We start from the raw sequence: 22,311 nt of genomic DNA, 5'->3' as shown, positions 1-22,311 counted from the left end.
AAAAGAATTTAATTTTTCAAAAGATTTTCAAACGCGTTCGACTTTTCACGCGTCGTTTTTAAAATCATTGATTTTCCTCATCGAGTCGACGTTGATATTGCTCGTTTTCAAAAAATACAAGAAAAAACAAGAAAAATCAAATTTTACAAAAAAAGAAAGTTAAGGGACAAATTTTGAAAACTTGGCACTATCTATCTTTATTTCCCATGCCAGCAACAGTTGCAACAACAATTGAGAGAAAGTTCAGATCTTTTCTATGGTCTGGAAAAGAGGAAAGCAGGAAATTATGCAATGTCAGCTGGTCAACAGTTTCTCTCCCGAAAAGGATAGGGGGTCTTGGGATTGGGTCTTTAAGGGATAAAAATACAGCTATGCTGTATAAATGGCAATGGAGGTTGGGTTCGGAGGAAACAAGCTTATAGAAGGAAGTGATCAAATTCATACACAACACAAACAGCTCCAGTTTCCTACCACAAACCCCTATTTCAGGAACTGGCAGCACATGGACGTGTATGATTAACCATTGTATTAAAGATAACAGATTGCAAGAGATTGTGTCCCATCAATCTATGGTTCTTATTGGCAATGGCAAGAGAACAACGTTTTGGCATGATATTTGGGTTGCCAATCATTGTCTTGCAAATCGTTTCCCTACTCTTTTCCGTTTATTGATTAGTACTTAAAAGTGCATGTTTATCAAGGTTTTATATCATCATTTTGCACTTGAAGTATCAATAACTCCTTAACTAAAGCATGTTTTATAATAACAAGTTTGATATTATAAGATACCTTAATTTATGGTAAATTCTCATTTTAAATGCAGGACTATCACATAAATAAAAGGATTGATTGATGAGTTTAAGCATTGAAAGTTAAAGGACAAAGAGATGGCCAAACTTAGAAAAGAGATGTCGGTGCAGTCCAAACCGGAACATTGCTCGGTAATTGGATCATATCTGGAGCTCTAGATTTCGGATTTAGGTCCACTTTATATGGATGGAAAGGTAAGACAAAAGCCTACAACTTTCATGAGGAGCCCAAGATTTGAAAAGGTCGTTTTGAAGTCCAAATTGAAGGAACAACGAAGAAGTCCGAAGCTGTCCTGCAGCCCAAACACTATTTAGTGTTCAGCCCATATCTTGAGTTCTAGAAGTCCAAATGACCTCATCTTTTTTTTTGTTGGAAAGCTGAGACAATTTCCTAGAACATTCTTGAGGATTCTGGGCAAATTATGATGTTAGCAATGACGTCTTGATCAGACAAGAAGATAAGGATTGTTATCTAGTCAAGATGTGGCCACCCACTCATCAATTAGTCAACAAATCAATAGTTCCAAATTTTGGCCTATAAAAGGAGGCACTTACCATGTATTGAGGCATCTTGGTTTCCAGATCAAGATCATGCTCTTGCTTTCTCTCTTTGTATTGCTTATGTCTTGCTTTCATTAATATCAAGTTTATGCACTTCATTTCCTTTCCTTTGTCTAGTTAACTTCTTTCTCATTTATGTTCTTGTCTTGCTCATTTATGTTTCTTTCTTTTATTATGTCTAGCTAAGTTAATTATGTCAAGGTGAAAAGGGTACACTAATGGTGTAAGAACAAGTATAATATAAACTTAACATGGACCTTAACGTTGGATACTAACATGTTTTATATTTGTTATCTTGTTCACTTTAATACTTTGCTTGTTAAATGGTTAATCTAGATTTATGTTGTGTAACACTTGGTACAACAAATACTTGGCACTTTCATAGCCCATACTGTATGGTTTAACCGACACCTGAGCTATGAAAGGAACTTGATTTGTTGTTAACATAAGTTATAATCATGAATGCCTGCCAACATTTACAAGTATTAGCTTTATTCGAATAAGATAATTAATGTAATCATGTTAACAATTTATAATCTGATTGGAACCTCCTTTATGTGTGGTTTCCAATTGAGTAATAAGAGTTTATATTATACTTGTTTGAAGTACCATTAGTGGATCCTCTAACCTTGACATTTGTTTTTATCATTGTTTAATCCTTACGTTAATCTTTTATCTCAAAGTTCTCATTAATTTCTTCATCTTCTGTTATTATTATTATTATCATTTTTATTATTATTATTATTTACATTCTGTTTATATTATATAATATATATCTTTGATCTTTTCATAAAGTCAGTATATAGGCTGGAAACCTGTGACCCGATCTTTAGATCATTCTCAGGTATAACAACGCCACGTACTGAGTATTATTATTGTTGTTGTTGTTGTTGTTGTTGTTGTTGTCTTGTTATTTATAATTTATACAATTAACCTCTCTGTGGTTCGACCCCGGTCTTGCCGGGTTATTTATTACTTCGACACTCCTGCACTTGGGAAGAGACATCAAGCTTTTGGTCGTGTCAAGTTTTTGGCGCCGTTGCCGGGGAGGTAAATTCTTGTATAAATTATAATATTTATTTCATTTTCTCTTTTCACTTTTCATTTTATTTAACTTTTGTTTCTTTTGTTTTCTTTTGTTTCTTTTTCTTCTCTTCTCCTTTCTTCCTTTTATTCTCTTTTTACACGTGCATGCGAGTTTGGTCACGTACATTAAGTGGTCGACTTTGTAGGGTATCTTCATCATTTTCAGAAAATATGGCTGAAGAAGATAATCAATCGCTTCATAATGAGAATAATGAGAATAACCGTATGAGAACACTTAGAGACCACATGAATCCCACAAGAACAAGTGCACCCTCATGCATAGTTTTCCCTCCTGATGCATCTCATTTTAATTTTAAGCCAGACATTATTCAACTTTTACCATCTTTTCATGGCTTAGACTTAGAAAATCCATACTTGCATTTAAGGGAATTTGAGGAGGTCTGTAATACCTATAATGACTCAAATTGTAGCATGAACACCATTCGATTAAAGCTTTTTCCTTTTTCATTAAAAGATAAAGCTAAAACATGGCTACAAAATTTGAGACCGGGATCCATTCGTGCTTGGGATGAAATGCAACAACAATTTTTAAAGAAGTTTTTTCCATCTCACAGAACAAACTCTTTCAAAAGACAAATCATCACTTTCACTCAAAAACCAGGAGAAACATTTTACCAATGTTGGGATAGGTATCGAGATTTACTTAATACTTGCCCTCATCATGGTTTTGAAACATGGAGATTGGTTTCACATTTTTATGAAGGTTTAACACCTAGAGATAGGCAAATGGTTGAATTGATGTGCAATGGAACCTTTGAAGATAAAGACCCTAATGAAGCAATGGAGTACCTAGACTTGCTAGCCGAAAATGCTCAAAATTGGGACACCACAGGTACTTATGAGGCACCAAGTAAAACTCAACCTCATACATCTAGTGGAGGTATGCACAACCTTAGGGAAGATCATGACCTCCAAGCCAAGTTTGCATCTTTAGCTAGAAAAGTCGAGGCACTAGAATTGAAAAAGAGTGGTCAATTAAAATCTGTTCAAGACATTGTGTGTCAAATCTGTGAAACCAAGGAGCACTCAACAAATGATTGTCCAACTTTGCCTTCTTTCAAGGAATGCCTCCATGAACAAGCCCATGCTTTAAACAGTTTCCAAAGACCCAACCATAACCCATACTCGCAAACATACAATCCTGGTTGGAGAAATCACCCAAATTTCAGTTGGAAGAGTGACAACAATAATGCACAAACTTCACAGCCACCATTTCAAGCACACCATAATTTCCAAAATTCTCATGGATATGTACCTCCTTATGCTCCACCTCCTAGAAGAAATTTTGAGGAAACATTGCATGCATTCATTGAAAAGCAGGAGACAATCAACACTCAACTTGCTCAAAGCATGACCGATTTTAAAGATGCTCTTGCAAAATTAACATCTGCTCTCAGTTTCCAAGAGAAAGGTAAGTTTCCTTCTCAACCACAGCAAAATCCAAAGGGGCAATACAATGCAAATGCAAGTAGTTCTGGAAGCCAACATATGGATCAAGTCAAATCAGTCATCACTCTTCGTAGTGGTAAGGTTATTGAAAAACCTATTCTTGAACCTTGTGAGAAAGATGATGAATCTATCTCTGAGGGTAAGGAAGGGGTTGAACCTGAACATTGCAAAGAGAAGGCTGATTCCTCGCCAGCACTTCCATTTCCTCATGCCATGACCAAACAAAGGAAAGTCAATCACAACTCTGAAATCTTTGAAATTTTCAAACAGGTAAGGATCAATATACCTTTGTTGGATGCTATTAAACAGGTTCCTTCCTATGCTAAATTTTTGAAAGATTTGTGCACTGTGAAGAGAAAACTGAATGTGAAAAAGAAAGCCTTTTTAGCCGAACAAGTAAGTGTCATTCTTCAGAACAATAATGCTTTGAAATATAAAGACCCTGGTTGTCCTACAATTTCTTGCTTTATTGGAGAACATAAAATTGAAAGAGCCTTACTTGATCTTGGAGCTAGTGTGAATTTACTTCCATATTCAGTTTTTCAAAGTCTCAATCTAGGTGAGTTAAAACCAACTTCTGTAACTCTTTTACTCGCCGATAGATCTGTAAAAGTGCCTAGAGGAATAATCGAAGATGTGTTAGTACAAGTCGATAAATTCATTTATCCTGTGGATTTTATTGTCTTGGACACGCAACCTGTTGAAGCATGTAATTCATTTCCTATTATTTTAGGACGTTCGTTTCTTGCAACTTCTAATGCATTGATTAATTGTAGGAATGGACTCATGAAGTTATCTTTTGGAAACATGACATTAGAGATGAATATTTTCAACGTTTGCAAGCAGCCTGGAGATGATAATGATTTACAAGAAGTAGATCATATTGAAGAATTAGTTCATGATCAACTTGAATCTACTTTGAGTAAAATTGAGTTGGATGAATATGAAGATTTGCAAATGATTTATTCTCAGGAAGAAATCACGGATGAAAAAGGCACCGAAAATATTGATGCCGATCTTTTGTCAAGAGTGACAACAAATTTGATATCTGACATCACACCAATCGATGATTACTTTCCTGAAGAATCCTTACTTTCTCTCAGTTCAATGCCTTGGTTTGCTAAAAATATCAATTTTCTTGCAACAGGAGATTTGCCAGCTCACTGGAGTACCGAAGACAAAGGAAAGTTTTTGAACGAAGTGAAGAAATTTTACTTAGATGACCCTTACTTATTCAAAAATTGTCCTGATCAAATATTTCAAAAATGCATTCCCGACAATGAGGTAAGTAATGTCATTAAACTTTGTCATTCTGAAGCATGTGGGAGTCAATTCTCATCACGAGAGACGACTGCAAAAATCTTACAAAATGGATTTTATTGGCCCACCATGTTCAAGGACACACATGCATTCTGCAAAACTTGTGAAAATTGTCAAAAAGTTGATACTGGTCAAAAAGTTTTGCTTTATAATTCTCAACTTCATTTATTTCCTGAAAAACTAAGATCAAGATGGAGCGGTCCATTTATTTTGACACATGTGTATCCTTATGGGGCCCTTGATATTGAGAATCCAAAGAATGACAATGTTTTAAAGGTAAATGAACATCGTTTAAAAGCTTACTTTGATGAGTTTCCTAGTGAAAATGAATCCATTGGTTTGAATAATCTTATTGATAAAGGTTGATTATTTTGTTTTTCTCACATTTTTTTTTGTTGCTTTGTAGTGTGACTTTTGTTTTGCTAGTCTCTCACCCCGGTCAAATGGCGGATAACGGTACTCCGTGACATAAGTCGGTTCTTTCAGTTTCCCAAATAACTGATATCTGTATATATTTGTACAATTCTGTGCTCTTTCTCCCTTCTTTGAATCTCGTCTCCAATTCTCTTTTTGAAAATGGACACCACTCTTGAAAAAGTTGAAAAAGGTATTTTCCCGCTCTGCCTCAGAATGCGATTACAAAAAATTTACCGTGCTAGGTGTGAAAGATTGAGGTTGTTAATGAACCATGGAATTCCTGAAGATATTCGTTGGCTGATTGAAGCAAAGGTCCGATTATCAGGTGAGTCCTCCAATTCTTTCATTTCACACATGCCTGGAACAGGTAAAAGCACTTTTGCAAAGAAACGTCGTGCAAAACGACTGAAAGTCTGTCACAGATGTGCCAGATGGACTTGTAATGCGACATGTCGTTCTTTAGGAATGGTATCTGTAAACCGTGAAGATAAAATACAATTCATTAAGGATGGCCTGAGTAAGGGGTCTTTAGATAATCTTTTATTGACCCTTGAGACGCATCCTAGTGGAGATGTGCATCGTGTAATTCATGATTTATGGCCACAATTCCATAAAGAACATGATCGACTTAGTCTTGGGAATCTGACTAAAAAAGACCCTGTTTGCCAGTTTTTAAGAAAACTGGATGGGAAGCCTATCCCCGACCCATAGAGGGCGTTTAAGCCGTTCTTGGATGTAAAACCAAGGGAAGATGTGAGCCACAATCACAACTACCTGTACATACATGCTTTGTCAAAATAAAGTAAAAAGCTTAGATTAGATTTGAGCCTTCATCTGTGAAACCTTGTGTCTTTTGGTTTTATTAATAGCATATTATTTTGTTACTTCTTATGTTTGTTTAAGTGTGTTTCAGGTTTGTCATTGTTCGTTGTTTCAGGTGATGTCTTCTATACTCTATCTTTCTACCTTCGAACATTGAGGACAATGTCTCGTTTTGGTTGGGGGAGAGGGTAGTAGTTTTAAAAAAAAAAATACTAACTTGCTAACTGTTTTTGCTATTATTAAAACCATTTGACAAAAATTGTTATTAGGATGGCAGAGTATGGAATCAATTTTATTGACTCTAGAGACGCATCTTAGTAAGTTTCATTACCAAGGTCTATCATAATACTTCTTGAAAATATCAGGTTTTCAAACTCTCACATTGTTATCACTTGATTCTGCTCCTATACTCATTTAACAAGTATTATTAAACCTTCATTTTCACACACACACTTTAACATATGATTGTGGGTTGCACATTGGATTATTACATTAATTATGTTCTTTTGTTGAAGGTAACAACTAAGGGAAAAGGATAGTATATAATTTCCAAAAAAAAAAAAAAAAAAAAAAGAAGAAAAAAATCCCAACCCAAGGAAGTTCACCTTAAACATTTGAACATAATATTGTTTTCTTCCAACAAAAAGCCCCATCATCTATGTTTTCATTGAGCACACAAAAAGAAGGTTTATTAATATCTTGTTTACGAAGTATGAAGCAGGAATATAAATTTAATGAGAGTTTGTTTATCTGGATAGATTAATGGAAGTTGAATGATGAATGCCTTGCTTTGTGGAACTTGCAAATTGTTTCTCTATTTTAACGCTTTAGATTACTAGGGACTAGTAATAAGCTGGTTGGGGGGTGTGATTAGTACTTAAAAGTGCATGTTTATCAAGGTTTTATATCATCATTTTGCACTTGAAGTATCAATAACTCCTTAACTAAAGCATGTTTTATAATAACAAGTTTGATATTATAAGATACCTTAATTTATGGTAAATTCTCATTTTAAATGCAGGACTATCACATAAATAAAAGGATTGATTGATGAGTTTAAGCATTGAAAGTTAAAGGACAAAGAGATGGCCAAACTTAGAAAAGAGATGTCGGTGCAGTCCAAACCGGAACATTGCTCGGTAATTGGATCATATCTGGAGCTCTAGATTTCGGATTTAGGTCCACTTTATATGGATGGAAAGGTAAGACAAAAGCCTACAACTTTCATGAGGAGCCCAAGATTTGAAAAGGTCGTTTTGAAGTCCAAATTGAAGGAACAACGAAGAAGTCCGAAGCTGTCCTGCAGCCCAAACACTATTTAGTGTTCAGCCCATATCTTGAGTTCTAGAAGTCCAAATGACCTCATCTTTTTTTTGTTGGAAAGCTGAGACAATTTCCTAGAACATTCTTGAGGATTCTGGGCAAATTATGATGTTAGCAATGACATCTTGATCAGACAAGAAGATAAGGATTGTTATCTAGTCAAGATGTGGCCACCCACTCATCAATTAGTCAACAAATCAATAGTTCCAAATTTTGGCCTATAAAAGGAGGCACTTACCATGTATTGAGGCATCTTGGTTTCCAGATCAAGATCATGCTCTTGCTTTCTCTCTTTGTATTGCTTATGTCTTGCTTTCATTAATATCAAGTTTATGCACTTCATTTCCTTTCCTTTGTCTAGTTAACTTCTTTCTCATTTATGTTCTTGTCTTGCTCATTTATGTTTCTTTCTTTTATTATGTCTAGCTAAGTTAATTATGTCAAGGTGAAAAGGGTACACTAATGGTGTAAGAACAAGTATAATATAAACTTAACATGGACCTTAACGTTGGATACTAACATGTTTTATATTTGTTATCTTGTTCACTTTAATACTTTTGCTTGTTAAATGGTTAATCTAGATTTATGTTGTGTAACACTTGGTACAACAAATACTTGGCACTTTCATAGCCCATACTGTATGGTTTAACCGACACCTGAGCTATGAAAGGAACTTGATTTGTTGTTAACATAAGTTATAATCATGAATGCCTGCCAACATTTACAAGTATTAGCTTTATTCGAATAAGATAATTAATGTAATCATGTTAACAATTTATAATCTGATTGGAACCTCCTTTATGTGTGGTTTCCAATTGAGTAATAAGAGTTTATATTATACTTGTTTGAAGTACCATTAGTGGATCCTCTAACCTTGACATTTGTTTTTATCATTGTTTAATCCTTACGTTAATCTTTTATCTCAAAGTTCTCATTAATTTCTTCATCTTCTGTTATTATTATTATTATATCATTGTTATTATTATTATTATTTACATTCTGTTTATATTATATAATATATATCTTTGATCTTTTCATAAAGTCAGTATATAGGCTGGAAACCTGTGACCCGATCTTTAGATCATTCTCAGGTATAACAACGCCACGTACTGAGTATTATTATTGTTGTTGTTGTTGTTGTTGTTGTTGTTGTCTTGTTATTTATAATTTATACAATTAACCTCTCTGTGGTTCGACCCCGGTCTTGCCAGGTTATTTATTACTTCGACACTCCTGCACTTGGGAAGAGACATCAAGCTTTTGGTCGTGTCATTTATCCAATGATAAAGATGCCAGCATTGACAAGATGGGAATGTGGGATGGTTTTGAATGGATATGGCTCTTTTCCTGGTCAAGGCCTTTGAGGGGTCAAAACATTGGTTTGTTAGAACAATTATATGTCGTTCTCTCAAAGGTGCACTTAGACAACGAATCAGAGGATAGACTGATATGGAAGGACAACAAATCAGGAAGATTTTCAGTTAAATCTCTATGTGGGCTGCTAAGCCCCACTCACTATTCTACCAATGGCTTCTCTTTTGCTGGAATCTGGAAAGGTGTAGTCCCTCCTAAAGTGGAGATCTTCTGTTGGATGGCTATTATTAACAAACTCAACACCCGAGGTGTGCTGGTTAGAAGAGGTGTTTTGGATAGCTCAAACTCCAACTGCCCTATTTGTCAAGTTGAGGAAGAGTAGGTTGATCACTTACTTCTACATTGCCATAAACATTGGATCATCTGGTCCAAAATCATCAAGTGGTGGGGATTATCATGGTGCTGCCCTAAGAATTTGTCATGCTTATTCTCTCAGTGGACTGTCATGGTTCAGGGTAAATTTCAGAAAAAAGCATGGCTGATGTTGTTTTTCTCAGTGGTGTGGTCCCTTTGGCTTCTTCGAAATGACCTGATATTTCAACAAAAGTCGTCGAACTATGATTCAGTCTTCTTCCTTATCATCACTCGGCTATGCTTATGGTTGAAAGCACTTCATCTTGACTTTCCTTACTCCCCTCTAGATCTGTTAAGATCGTCAGCAGGTCTGATCCGTTGGTCCAATGTTCAGATTTATAGAACTGGTGTTATATGGTCTCCTCCTCCCATTGGTAGATTCAAGTGGAACGTGGATGGCTCCTCTCTTGGAAAGCCTGGACTCTCACGTATAAGTGGTGCCCTGCGCAATCACCAAGGTCATCTCCTTGGTATTTTTTCTCTTCAAGTAGGGATTCTAGACTCGAACATAGCTGAGCTGAGAGCTGTTGTCAAAGCTATTGAGCTCTCAGCCTCAAAGTGTTTCCTTCATCATAAGCATATTATTATTGAATCTGATTCTGCCAATGTAATCAGTTGGATGCATAATCATCACAACAGGCCATGGATGCATAGAGACCTCTTCTCCACAGTTCAGAAATTGACTAGACTGTTTGGTTCAATTACTTTTTCTCATGTGTACCGTGAGAGCAATAGTCTGGCAGATTGTATGGCTAAGCAAGGAGTGCGCAGATCCAGTGATTTCATTGCTTGGTTTTGATTCATCTCTCAGATTATGTCTAACAGGCTATATGTGCATCTCTTCAGAGGTTTACATTCTCGTGAAAATTAAATTGGAGACTCTTGGAAGCTTCTCCTGGTTTTTGCAGTAATGGTTTTCTTGTGTAGATTATATTGTTGCTTTCTTAATCTATTTCTGATGTTTTGTCCTCTTTGTATGGACTTTGCTTTGATTGGCAGTTCCTGCAAAATTGATATGCGGCAGGCTTTGTAATTTTTCGTCCCGCCAGGCTATGGCATTTAATGAAACCATATACTTCTAAAAAAAAAAAGTACATAAATGTTTCTACTCACCTAGTAGGTATTGATCCCCTTGTCCATACTATTAGTGACTTCATAAGTACCGCGACAGATGATGTACGCCTTGTGGGCATACATGGGATGCCGGGAATAGGAAAGACGACTGTTGCTACCCAATTTTTGACCCATGTTTTTTATATATTTTCAAAAAATCCAAAAATAGAGAAAAACAAAGAAAATCCAAAAATATGCTTTTTAATATATTTTCGTCATTTTAGCATTTTCAACGTCGTCTAAAAAGAATTTAATTTTTCAAAAGATTTTCAAACGCGTTCTACTTTTCACGCGTCGTTTTTAAAATCATTGATTTTCCTCATCGAGTCGACGTTGATATTGCTCGTTTTCAAAAAATACAAGAAAAATCAAGAAAAATCAAATTTTACAAAAAAAAGAAAGTTAAGGGACCAATTTTGAAAACTTGGCAATATTTTTTGCCTATAAATACTGGTTTCCAACACTTACAAGCTGGGGGGGCAATTTTGACAGATTCAGAAAAAACACAAAAACCCTAGAAACCCACTTTTTCTCCTCACTCAGAAAAAAACCAGTCGGCGGCGCCTCCCCTACTGGTTTTGAATTTTTATCCCCGGGGTCCTTGGATTTTCCTCTCGCAGAACCAGAGAGCCAAGGACCCCACCATTTCTCATCCCCCTCTCGGTTGTTTCTCCTTTTCTTCTCCTTCGGCGACTCATCCTTGAGAAACCAGAGCCGGCTTATTCCTCCCTTTCCACTTTCAAAAACAGCAGCCCCCAGCCGTTTTGAATTTTTTTTCCTCAGCCACCCGAAGACCCCCATCTCCACAAACCGATCACCATCGCCGGCCTACACCGTTTCTCTCCTTCCACACTCCAAGCCACAGCCGCCACTGGAAAGCCCCCTCACTTCCTTTTATTCTCCCTTGAGCCGATTGAGAAGAACACAGCCGCCGTTCCCCACCCTTTGCTTTTATTTTTTTTCCTCCGACAACCCCTCTGCCTAGAACAAACGCAGCCCTCCCCTTTTCCTTCGGATTTTTGGCCTTCTTCCCTGCTCACCGGACACTATCACCGCAGCCGCCGCCACCGATCTCCAACCGGCCAGCAGCAGCGTTTCCTTCCCCATCAGCGACCAAAACAGGCGCCGTCTCCAGCTTCTCCCTCCCTCAGCAACAGCACCAGCACCGACACCATCAGATCTGCCAAGAGGAGTAAAGATCGGACGGCCATCCCCTCTCCATCACAGCTCCACAGCAGCCGGCCACAGAACCGATCTCCTGCTTCAATCGACCACCGACAGCTCCTCCTCCACGACCGATCTGCCACCGGAGAAGAAGAAGAAACCCATAACAGACCGATCTGTAGAAGAAACAGATCCAAAACCAAGAAGAAGAAAAGGAGAAGCTGATCTGATAAAAAGAAAAAAAACCGAAGCAGATTTAAAGAACGGAAATAAAATCTAAAATCAACTGTTTGTGGCCTTTTTTTTGCGTTTCTTGTTGCAGGTAAAGGTAGTATTCATCGCCGGCGAGGAAGAAGGGAGGATCTCCCCTGCTGCGTTTTTTTTTTCCCACGCGCCGCCACCATTCAGTTGCCCTGAAAATGCTCCCAGCACTGTTTCAGCGGTGCAGAAGGTGTTCCTGTGAATTCCAGATTGTTTTAGGGTTGTTATTGTAATTTTAATGTAATTTTTGTTTGATGTAATTTTTTTTATTTAGTTTTGAATTTGTATTTGTATTTGTAATGTGATGTACAAAAAGAAAAGAAAAGAAAAGAAAGAGAAAGTGATAATAAAAAAAAAAAAAAAGAAATGTTTGTGTGTGCTTGTAAATTTTTTATGTATGTTATTGAAATATAAAAAAGAACAAAAAGATTTAATTGTTAATTTAAATATGGTTAAATATCTCAAGGACAAATAAAATCAAGTTGTATTTTCCATGAAAATGTGAGAACAAGTTTCTACATATATTCGGGGATTTAATAACTGATTTATTCAAGCCTAAGAAATTTAATTAATATTTTAAATTTTCAAATCACATCAGAACACGGAGCAGCTTACCTCAGGTAGGGTGTGTTAGGGGTGCTAATACCTTCCCTAACCACAACCAGTCCCTTACCCGTGATCTCTGACAAGACCAGTACATCAGGTTTCCTAGTAGCCCTCAATGAATTACTAGGTGGCGACTCCCACGAATCAAATTCAGCAAAACATAACAAACGAGAAAAATCGCCAGCCGATGCCGCGCGCCAGGATTTTTTGGGGTGCGACAACGACTATAGCAAAAGTTGTATTTAATCAACTCTGCTATGGATTCGAGGGAAGCTGTTTTCTTTCAAATATCAGTGAGACATCAGAACAATCGAATGGTCTTGTTCTTTTACAAGAACAACTTCTTCATGATATCTTGAAGCAAAATCCTGCAAATATCAATAATGTTGATAGAGGAATGGTTCTGATCAAAGAACGACTTTGTCACAAAAGAGTTCTTGTTGTTGTTGATGATGTGACTCATCAATACCAACTAAATGCTTTGGTGGGAGATGGAAGTTGGTTTGGTCCCAGAAGTAGAGTAATAATTACATCTGAAGATGAACGCTTGCTTCTAAAAGTGGATCGAAAATGTCAGGTCGAAGAATTGAAACGAGATGCGTCCCTACAACTTTTCAGTTGGCATGCCTTCAGGGACACCAAGCCAGCAAAAGATTATGTTGAGGTGTCGAATGATGTCGTTGATTACTGTGGAGGGCTTCCTTTAGCCCTTGAGGTTTTAGGTTCTTGTTTGTCCGAGAAAAACAAATCTAGATGGAAATGTATAATCGACAAATTGAGAAAAATTCCAAACCATGATATTCAGGAAAAACTTCGAATAAGTTTTGACAAACTGGATGACCATAAACTACAAAATACATTTCTTGATCTTGCAAGCTTTTTTATTGGTAGAAATAAAGAATATGTAGCAAATGTACTTGAAGCTCGATGTGGTTACAATCCAGAAGATGATTTGGGAACTCTCAGTGAAAGGTCTCTGATTAATGTTAATGCTTCTGGAAATATAAGAATGCATAATCTATTACGAGACATGGGAAGGGAGATCATTCACAAAGAGTCACCTAACAACCCAGGAAAACACAGCCGAGTATGGCAATGTGAGGATGCATGGAATGTACTCAGCAAGCAAATGGTAATAACTAAATGCATACACAAATGCTCGTTTATCTTTCTTTTTAAACTTCTTACATATAATTACTTTGTAACTCTATTGAATTTTGTTGGTTTTTTAGGGAACGGAAGTGGTAGAGGGTTTAGCGCTGGATGTCAGAGCATCAGAAAAGAATTTATTAAGCACATGATCATTTACAAAGATGAGATGCTTGAAGTTACTCCAAATCAATGGAGCATGTCTGTCTGGGCCTTTCAAACTGCTTTCTGAAAAGTTGATATGGATTTGTTGGCTTGAATGTCCTTTGAAATCTATTCCGTCCGATTTAATGTTGGATAACCTAGTTGTTCTTGATATGCAGTATAGTAACATCAAAGAATTATGGAAGGAGAAAAAGGTAAGAAAAATACTACAATTCTTCAAAATTTATCCTTGATGTAATGCATATTTTTAAGTTACAACATTTAATGATTAATTTTTTGTTATTTTCCTTATTGCTCTTACAGATTCTCAATAAACTAAAAATCCTTGATCTCAGTATAAGAGTTCAAAAACAATGAAAATCTGTCTCTATATAGGAGTCCAAATTTAACAGAGATTCAGGGCATGGACATGGAAGGTCTAAGTAATCATGGATGGATTTTTCCTCTGATACCGCCTCCGATTTATCAAATAATTACAAGAAGAGTTTTGTTGAGGTACTATTTCTGTCTCTTCCGCACACAAATAAAGACACAATTGGCATATACTATATATCTATTAGTGTCTAAAATTTCAGCACTCTTTATAATTAATCAATATATATATATATATATATATATATATATATATATATATATATGCAGGCATTGTGGAATGGTGGTTATGGATATCATATTCACGTCTATGATGCCAAATTGCTTATGGGAATCTATCATCATAAATTGCAAGAGGGGTTGACCTACCTTGGAGAAGGATGTTCATTATCATTTCATATTTTTTTTTTTATATAGTAAATGAGATAATTATATATTAATTAAGCAGCCCCATCAAGAAAGTGGGGCTGAACGAGAGATAGAATACAATGGGAATATGAAGAAAGAAAAGACCAAAGTGAAGAGGGACTTAATTAGTTAGTCCAGTTCATAATACATTCAGGATTTCTAAAAAGATCTGAGCCTGTATAGCTGAAATTTGTAACTGAGGACTTCAACCAAAAAGCCAAACGGTGAAAAGTGAGATCAAAAATCATATCCCAATCAGGAGCCTTGGATTCGAAGATTAGGCGGTTGCGCGCTATCCAAATTGACCAATACAGACCTTTACAGAGGAGGGTAATAGCACGTCGCTGAAAATTTCCATTAATCAATCCGGACCATTCCTGTAGATTTTGATTTGGGTCTTTGTGCAGACAACCTGAGCACCCGAACCATTTCAAGAAACGACCCCAAAGAGACCATGTTATAGGACACAAGTGGAAAAGATGATTAATTGTCTCGGTTTCATTGCAGCAGAATGGGCAGTGAGATTCCTCATAATTAATGATTCTCCTCTCAGCTAAAAAACTTCTTGTGCTCAAACCTCCATGAAGAAGAAGCCAAATGAACACATCCACTTTTGGGGGGGCATAACCATTCCATAGCAGAGTAGGGAATGATTATTTTTAGTGGCCGATAGACTATCAAAGAAGAGGCGACCTGATTGTGCTGAGTACATGCCAGAACTGTGGAATTTCCATAACTTGCAGTCTGCACCATCTGAGAAAAGGAGACCACGCTGCACCTCTGCGATCAAGCTTTCCCTCTGGCAGATCTCACGAGGCCGAAGGGTTCTTCTCCAGGATAGGTTTAAAGATGCATCTGTCAAATTGTATATATCTGCAAGGCTGGTGTTTTGCTGCAAGGAGAGGTTATAAAGTCTTGGGAATAAGAGCTGGAGAGTGGTTGCAGAGCCGAGCCAAGAGTCAGTCCAAAACCGGATGTTCCTCCCGTCACCCACCTTGAACCTGACATTTGCATGTAAAAGATTGGCTATGTTTTGTGTTGAGAAGATTGTCGAAACAATGTCATGCCAAGTTGGAGATAAAGAACCTGCAAACTCAGGGATACCATTTATAAAGTGAGGTCGGTATTTTAGAAGAATATGTTCTTGCCAGCCTCCTGCCACTCCATTGTCTAGATTCCATAGCCATTTAAAGAGCAAAGCCAGATTTTTGTTGTGGATGGATCCCAGCCCGAGACCACCAGAAGATTTATCCTTTATTACCTTGTGCCAAGCCACCTTAAAAAGGCCATGAGAAGTTGAGCTTCCTTTCCAAAGGAAAGATCGGGTTAGAGAAGAGATGGCTTTAGTAACACCCTTTGGCATAGCAAAAACTGACATGTAAAACAGAGGAAGAGAGCTCAAGACTGATTTAATTAGACATAACCTTCCCGCCATGCTCAAAAAATTCCCTTTCCATGTGAGTAGCTTTGCTCTGATAGTGGACAACACTGGTTTCCAAGTAGATAGTCTGCTGGGATTGGCTCCAAGAGGTAGTCCAAGGTACCTAACCGGGAAAGTATCACTACGACAGAAAACTGAGTTCGCCGGGAAATTATCATTTCATATACCTCCAGTTTTTCAAGGGTTGATTTTCTGGGCTTTCACTACAAGGATTTTTTTTAGTAGGAGTCATACAATCAATGCTATTATAAAAAAAAAAAAGAGCAACGGTATGCAATTGTTTGAAGCTACACTGGTAATAGGACTCTATTGCCCCATAAGTTGGACAAGATTCGTAAGTTTAAGTGAGATAGCAATGGAAGAATGTTGTGGGCACGAAGAATTGGAATTGTATGTGAATTTGGGGAGCGAAGACATTAATGTGAAACAATGTGGGATCAAAGTGATTGTAGATTTGGATTCATTTGAAGGGCTGGAGTGGGATCATGACATTGACAGCCAAGAGTCAGAAGTGGGAAGAGATGCAGTGGGATCATGACATTGACAACCAAGAGTCAGAAGTGGGAAGAGATGCAGTACCAATTCATTTGCTTCCTCATCCTCTTTATGGTTCGCTGACATTTTCTACAATTGAGCAGTTTAAAGATTATTTATATAGGAAGAGTTTTTATCCACTTCGCGAAGAAACTTTCATACTTTATGCCCTCTTAGATCTTCCATTATCGCCTTGTTGTATAAAATTAATAAATAAATAAATAAAGCATTTTGTTTTTGAGTTGGCAAAATGAATGATTGCAGTGCATGAATCTACAGGCTCTTTTGAAAACTTATCTCAAAGGCAAAAGTTTTAGTCAGCATGGCTCAGACTAGTTTTGTAGTCAAGATGTCCAGTCCTTGAGGAGTTACAGCATACCATGATAACTTTTGTCCCTGATAATGTCGAAGGCGATGATCTTGTATACAAACCAGAAACAGTGGAGAAAAACAAAGAGGCTTGTAAACATTGCGTGGAGAAATCTACAATTGATTCAGATTGCATCGATGATGTGACTTTTTTCTTCGAGTGTGCATCGAGATTGAAGGAATTAAACATAACAAGGCAAGATTTTGACTCTCAAAATCACTCTATAAACAGCTTGTTTCCAGAAAGAAATCCAGGAGGTTACAGTGGATTGCTTTTTGGCAGACAAACCATACTAGTTGTCACACCCCCACAAAAAAAAAAATTTATAAATTAAAGAAGGCACGACATCGGTTGACGATTTTCGTAGTGTTCTGATGATTTGGTTCTTTGGAGTCGCCACCTAGTATTTGGTCACTAGGAACCCTAACTAGTCTTTCAGAGATTCTAAGGCAAGGGACTGGTTGCGTAAAGGGAAAGTACTAACACCCCTAATACGCCCTACCTAAGGTAAGCTGCTTGGTGTTTGGTTTGCTCTATAGTCTATGGTGTTGGTGTTTTCTAATCCCGTCAACTCGTAAATCGCAAGGAAAAGAGAATAAAAGAACGAAGAAAATTTCACAATTCTTAAAAAAAAAACAATTACTTTTCACGACTCGTAAACAGTGGAGAAAAAAATTTAATTTTTGAAATGTTCTTGATCGCAACCAAAGCTTCTTTCAAACATGTGCGTTGATTTATTACTCCCGATAATATTTTGGATGTTCGTCCTTTTAAGGATTTCTTCATCCAAACATTAGCGGTGAACAATAACCACAACTTCTCCTCCCAAAATAAGATTTTTATAGTTTTTGGAATATTGGCCAATACCCTTTGGAGTTTTACAAACAGGTTGTAAAATCCACAAATGCAAGAAAATGATTTTGTGTTTAAGAAATCTATGCAAAAACACATTTTCAAAACTTCCAATATTTTTTTATATATGTAAAAAGAACATTCAAAAACATGCTAGTGTATTGGCCGTATGCATGAAAACAAAACATTTTTTTTTTAACTCTTTTTTTTTTTTGACGAAAACAGGTGTTTTTAAATACTGAAATTATATCCCCATGTTATATATAAAAAAAAAATCAATGTATATAAAACAACAGTATATTTTTTTTACTTTTCAGAAATTTTTATTTTTTTATTTTTTTATATTTTTTTTTAAAAAAAATATATATATATACATCCACATGCATAATATAATAATATAACAAATAATATAATATTAATACATTAAATGGGCTGGGCCGGCCCAACTAACTGGGCCGGACTCCAGCCCCAAAAATTGTTGGGCCGGACTCGGCCCAACAGTAACCTGCTTTGGTCTGGGCCGGACCGGCCCAGACCCATATCATTGGGCCAGACACTGTCTGGCCCAACAAAAAGGAAATGAACGGGGGGGAATTATTTTCCCCCCATGCCTCCTGCATGCAGAAACGATTCTGCATGCAGGAGGCCAAACTACGCCGGCCTAAGAAAAAATGCAAGGGGGTCACAATGGCGTACCTGGCGCAGCGGAGATGGCGGCTTGCTGGCGGAGGCCGCGGTGGCAGCGATGGCAGCGGCTTAGCTCACGGTGGTTTCCAAGTGGACCGAGACCACACCTTCGGTTCGCTCGCTTCTGCTTCAACTTCTGGATGTCCCCTCTCGGTTTCAACTATCCCAAGCTTTTCAAACCATGGGTTTTCAGTCACGGTTTCGTAAGTTTTGTGGTTTCTCTCTCTTTCGGTCTCTCTCTCTCTTACTGTCTCGGGTTCTTTCTTTCGGGTCACCCTCCTCTTTTTCGTTTTTTTTTTTTCTCACTCTGCTTCTTCTCTATTTATAGGCAATATCGGGGCATGCATGGGGGAACAAGGCGTGCTGGTCGGTCGGTCGGCAGGCGCCGCTGCCAAGGTGCTTCTCTCGGGTTCGGTGGCGCGGCGGGTGGTCGGCCATCGACTTCGGCTTCGGGGGTCCCAAAGTGTGGGGCGTCGGGCCATGGCACGTGAGGAGAGAGGCGGGGACAAAAACCCCGGTTTTCCTCTCCTCTGCTACGCCTGCGGGGGGGAGAAGAAGAAGAGAAACAGTGCCGTTCAAAACGGCACCGTTTGGTCTCTATTCTTTTTTTTTTTTTTTTTTAAATGCATGAAACGGCGTCGTTTTGGAGAAAACGCGCCGTTTCATTTAAATGTGGCGCCAGAAATGCGCCAACGTTCACATCGATCCCCCAATTATTTTTGTTCCTTTCAATTGCGTCCCTGCCAATTTCGGTCTTGTCCGCCAAGTTGGCCGCCTTTTCCACTTTGGTCCTTGGCCTCTAAATTATGCAATTTAGCCCTCAATTGATCAATAAACTTCCAATTTCTTCAATTAGGCCCCTCAATCAACTCCAAACAGCCCCCCTATCTTTGCGCCTTTTCCAAATTGGTCCCTGGTTTCGGATTTTCACAATTAAACCCCTAATTGGCCATTAAACTTCAATATTTATGCAATTAAGCCCCTGATTTGACTTAATAAATTCCTAAAAATCATAATTTGGCCCCAGAACTTTAATTTCTTCAATTTAAAGCCCAAATTGACTTAAAAAATCAATTTTCTTGCAATCAAATCCCCTATAAATCCAATAAAAATCAATTAAACCCATAGACATCCAAATTTGGGCTTCTCTCCTCAAAATTCAAAATTTCCTTCTCAATAGGGTTCTCATCCTTCAAGAATATATTGTCAAAAATCCAATCTTTGTATCTTTATACTCCTTGACCAATTTTCTGACCGTTTTCCGAGCGCTTCTGCCTCTTGTCATTTTTCTAACCTTCTTTGGCTATTTATTTTATTTTTTTGCGGGGACCCAAAAATGGGTTACAACAGATGCCCCCTCTTTATAGAGCTTACGGAGCGAAGGTTTTGCGCAGTAAGTTTTATAAAGATAGTCCCAACTAAACTCCCGAAAACTGATATGGTCGAAGCTTGATCGATCTGAAACTCTTTCTTTACAACAATCCTCTTCGGCCATCGGAATCCCATCTGGAAATTCCCTTTAACAAAAATGAAATATGAGGTCCCTTCTGGCGACCCCTTTTTGAAAAATATCGAAATGCGAGATCCCTTCTGGCGATCCCTTTTAATCAAACTTATAATCCCATCTGGGATTCCTATTAACAAACATGAAGTATGAGGTCCCATCCGGCGACCTCCCAAAATAGTGAAACGCGAAACCCCTTCTGGCGATTTCAAACAACCTGGAATCCCATCTGGCGATTCCTTTTAACCAACATTAAGTGTGAGGTCCCATCTGGCGACCTCCACAATAGTGAAACACGAGATCCCTTCTGGCGATCTCAAACAACCTGGAATCCCATCTGGCGACTCCTTTTAACCAACATGAAGTGCGAGGTCCCATCTGGCGACCTCCACAATAGTGAAACACGAGATCCCTTCTGGCGATCTCAAGCAACCTGGAATCCCATCTGGCGATTCCTTTTAACCAACGTGAAGTGTGAGGTCCCATCTGGCGACCTCCATAATAGTGAAACATGAGATCCCTTCTGGCGATCTCAAGCAACCTGGAATCCCATCTGGCGATTCCTTTTAACCAACATGAAATACGAGATCCCATCTAGCGACCTCCAAATAGTGAAACACGAGATCCCTTCTGGCGATCTCAAACAACATGGAATCCCATCTGGCGATTCCCTTTTATTCAAAGCTGAAATATGAAGTCCCTTCTGGCGATCTTCATCAAAAAAACGAGATCCCTTCTTGTGATCTCTTTTAACCAAACAACTTGGAATCTCATCTGACGATTCCCTTTTACCAATTGCTATCGATGTCGTTCTTCCTGCTGGCAGGGTCTGAAAAATATTATCTTCTCTTCTTTCTGTTCTAGACTCAACTCAATGATTCTTTCTTCGTCCACAATCTCGTTGGAATGCACTAAGATCTCCTCCTGTAACGATAAAAAAACATATGTGCAATGACTTTATGATTAGATGCAATGCATGCATTCGTACCTGGTTTTGAAACATAGGCCCCCATCCTCTTTTCTAGTTCATGAGACTTCCTCGTAACATGAGCGTGCTTTTGAAGTCGTATGCCGGATTCATCTCTCGTGTTGCCTTTTTTCTTATCATATTCTTGGAGAAAAAGTATTTGACTTTCCTCAAGTAGCCCTTTTCTCAAAATGTAAGACTTGTTCTTGCTTTTATGTCATTGCTTTTGTCAAATGCTTTAGCTTGGTTTTCAAATCTATAGGCTTCCGTATAAAACATCTTGTATTGCCCCCAGTGTAGAGGTGTGATCCTAGTTTGAGCTTTTATATAGAGAAGAAATTCGTTCAGTCGATGCTAAACTTTTTAAATGAGTGAGGAGATGCACTGTTGGGATTAATGCAAAAAAGATTGTTGTGAGATCAATGCACAAAAGGAAAGAAATCAATGGCCAAACTTTGCTTTATTAATTTAGGGAACTACATCAAGCGTAATATCTTTTTACAGAGTCAGAATTCACAGGCCGAGCTAGATCTTCTCCATCCATTCTAGCTAACTTCAACGCTCCTCCTAAGAATGCCTTTGTTACTACATAAGGACCCTCATAATTTGGTGCCCATTTGCTTCGATCATCTCCTGGTAATGACAATATTTTCTTCAATACTAGATCCCCTTCTTGGAACATACGCGGTCTAACATTCTTATCATACGCCTTAGCCATTCGTTTCTGGTAAAGTTGGTGATGACATATTGCGGCCATCCTCTTCTCACTGATCAAGTTCAATTGCTCGTATCTCACTCTGGCCCACTCGGCCTCTTCTATCTCAGAATCTATTAACACTCTTAACGATGGGATTTCCACTTCCAAAGGCATCACTGCCTCCATACCGTATACCAAAGAATATGGGGTAGTCCCTGTTGAGGTTCGAACTGCGGTGCGATATGCATGAAGGGCAAATGGTAACATCTCATGCCAATCCTTATAGGTGACTACCATCTTCTGAACAATCTTTTTGACATTCTTGTTAGCAGCTTCTACCGCCCCATTCATCTTTGGTCTATATGGCGAAGAATTGGAATGCTTGATTTTCCATTTAGTGCAGAGCTCTATTATCATCTTGCCGTTGAAATTCTGGGCATTATCAGTTATAATCTGTTCTGGGGGACCATACCGACATATCAAAT

Source organism: Populus alba, chromosome 19 (genome assembly GCF_005239225.2).
Source record: "Populus alba chromosome 19, ASM523922v2, whole genome shotgun sequence".
In the NCBI taxonomy this organism is placed as follows: domain Eukaryota; kingdom Viridiplantae; phylum Streptophyta; class Magnoliopsida; order Malpighiales; family Salicaceae; genus Populus; species Populus alba.
The sequence above is the reverse complement of the archived record's forward strand: the minus strand, read 5'-3'. Positions refer to the sequence as shown.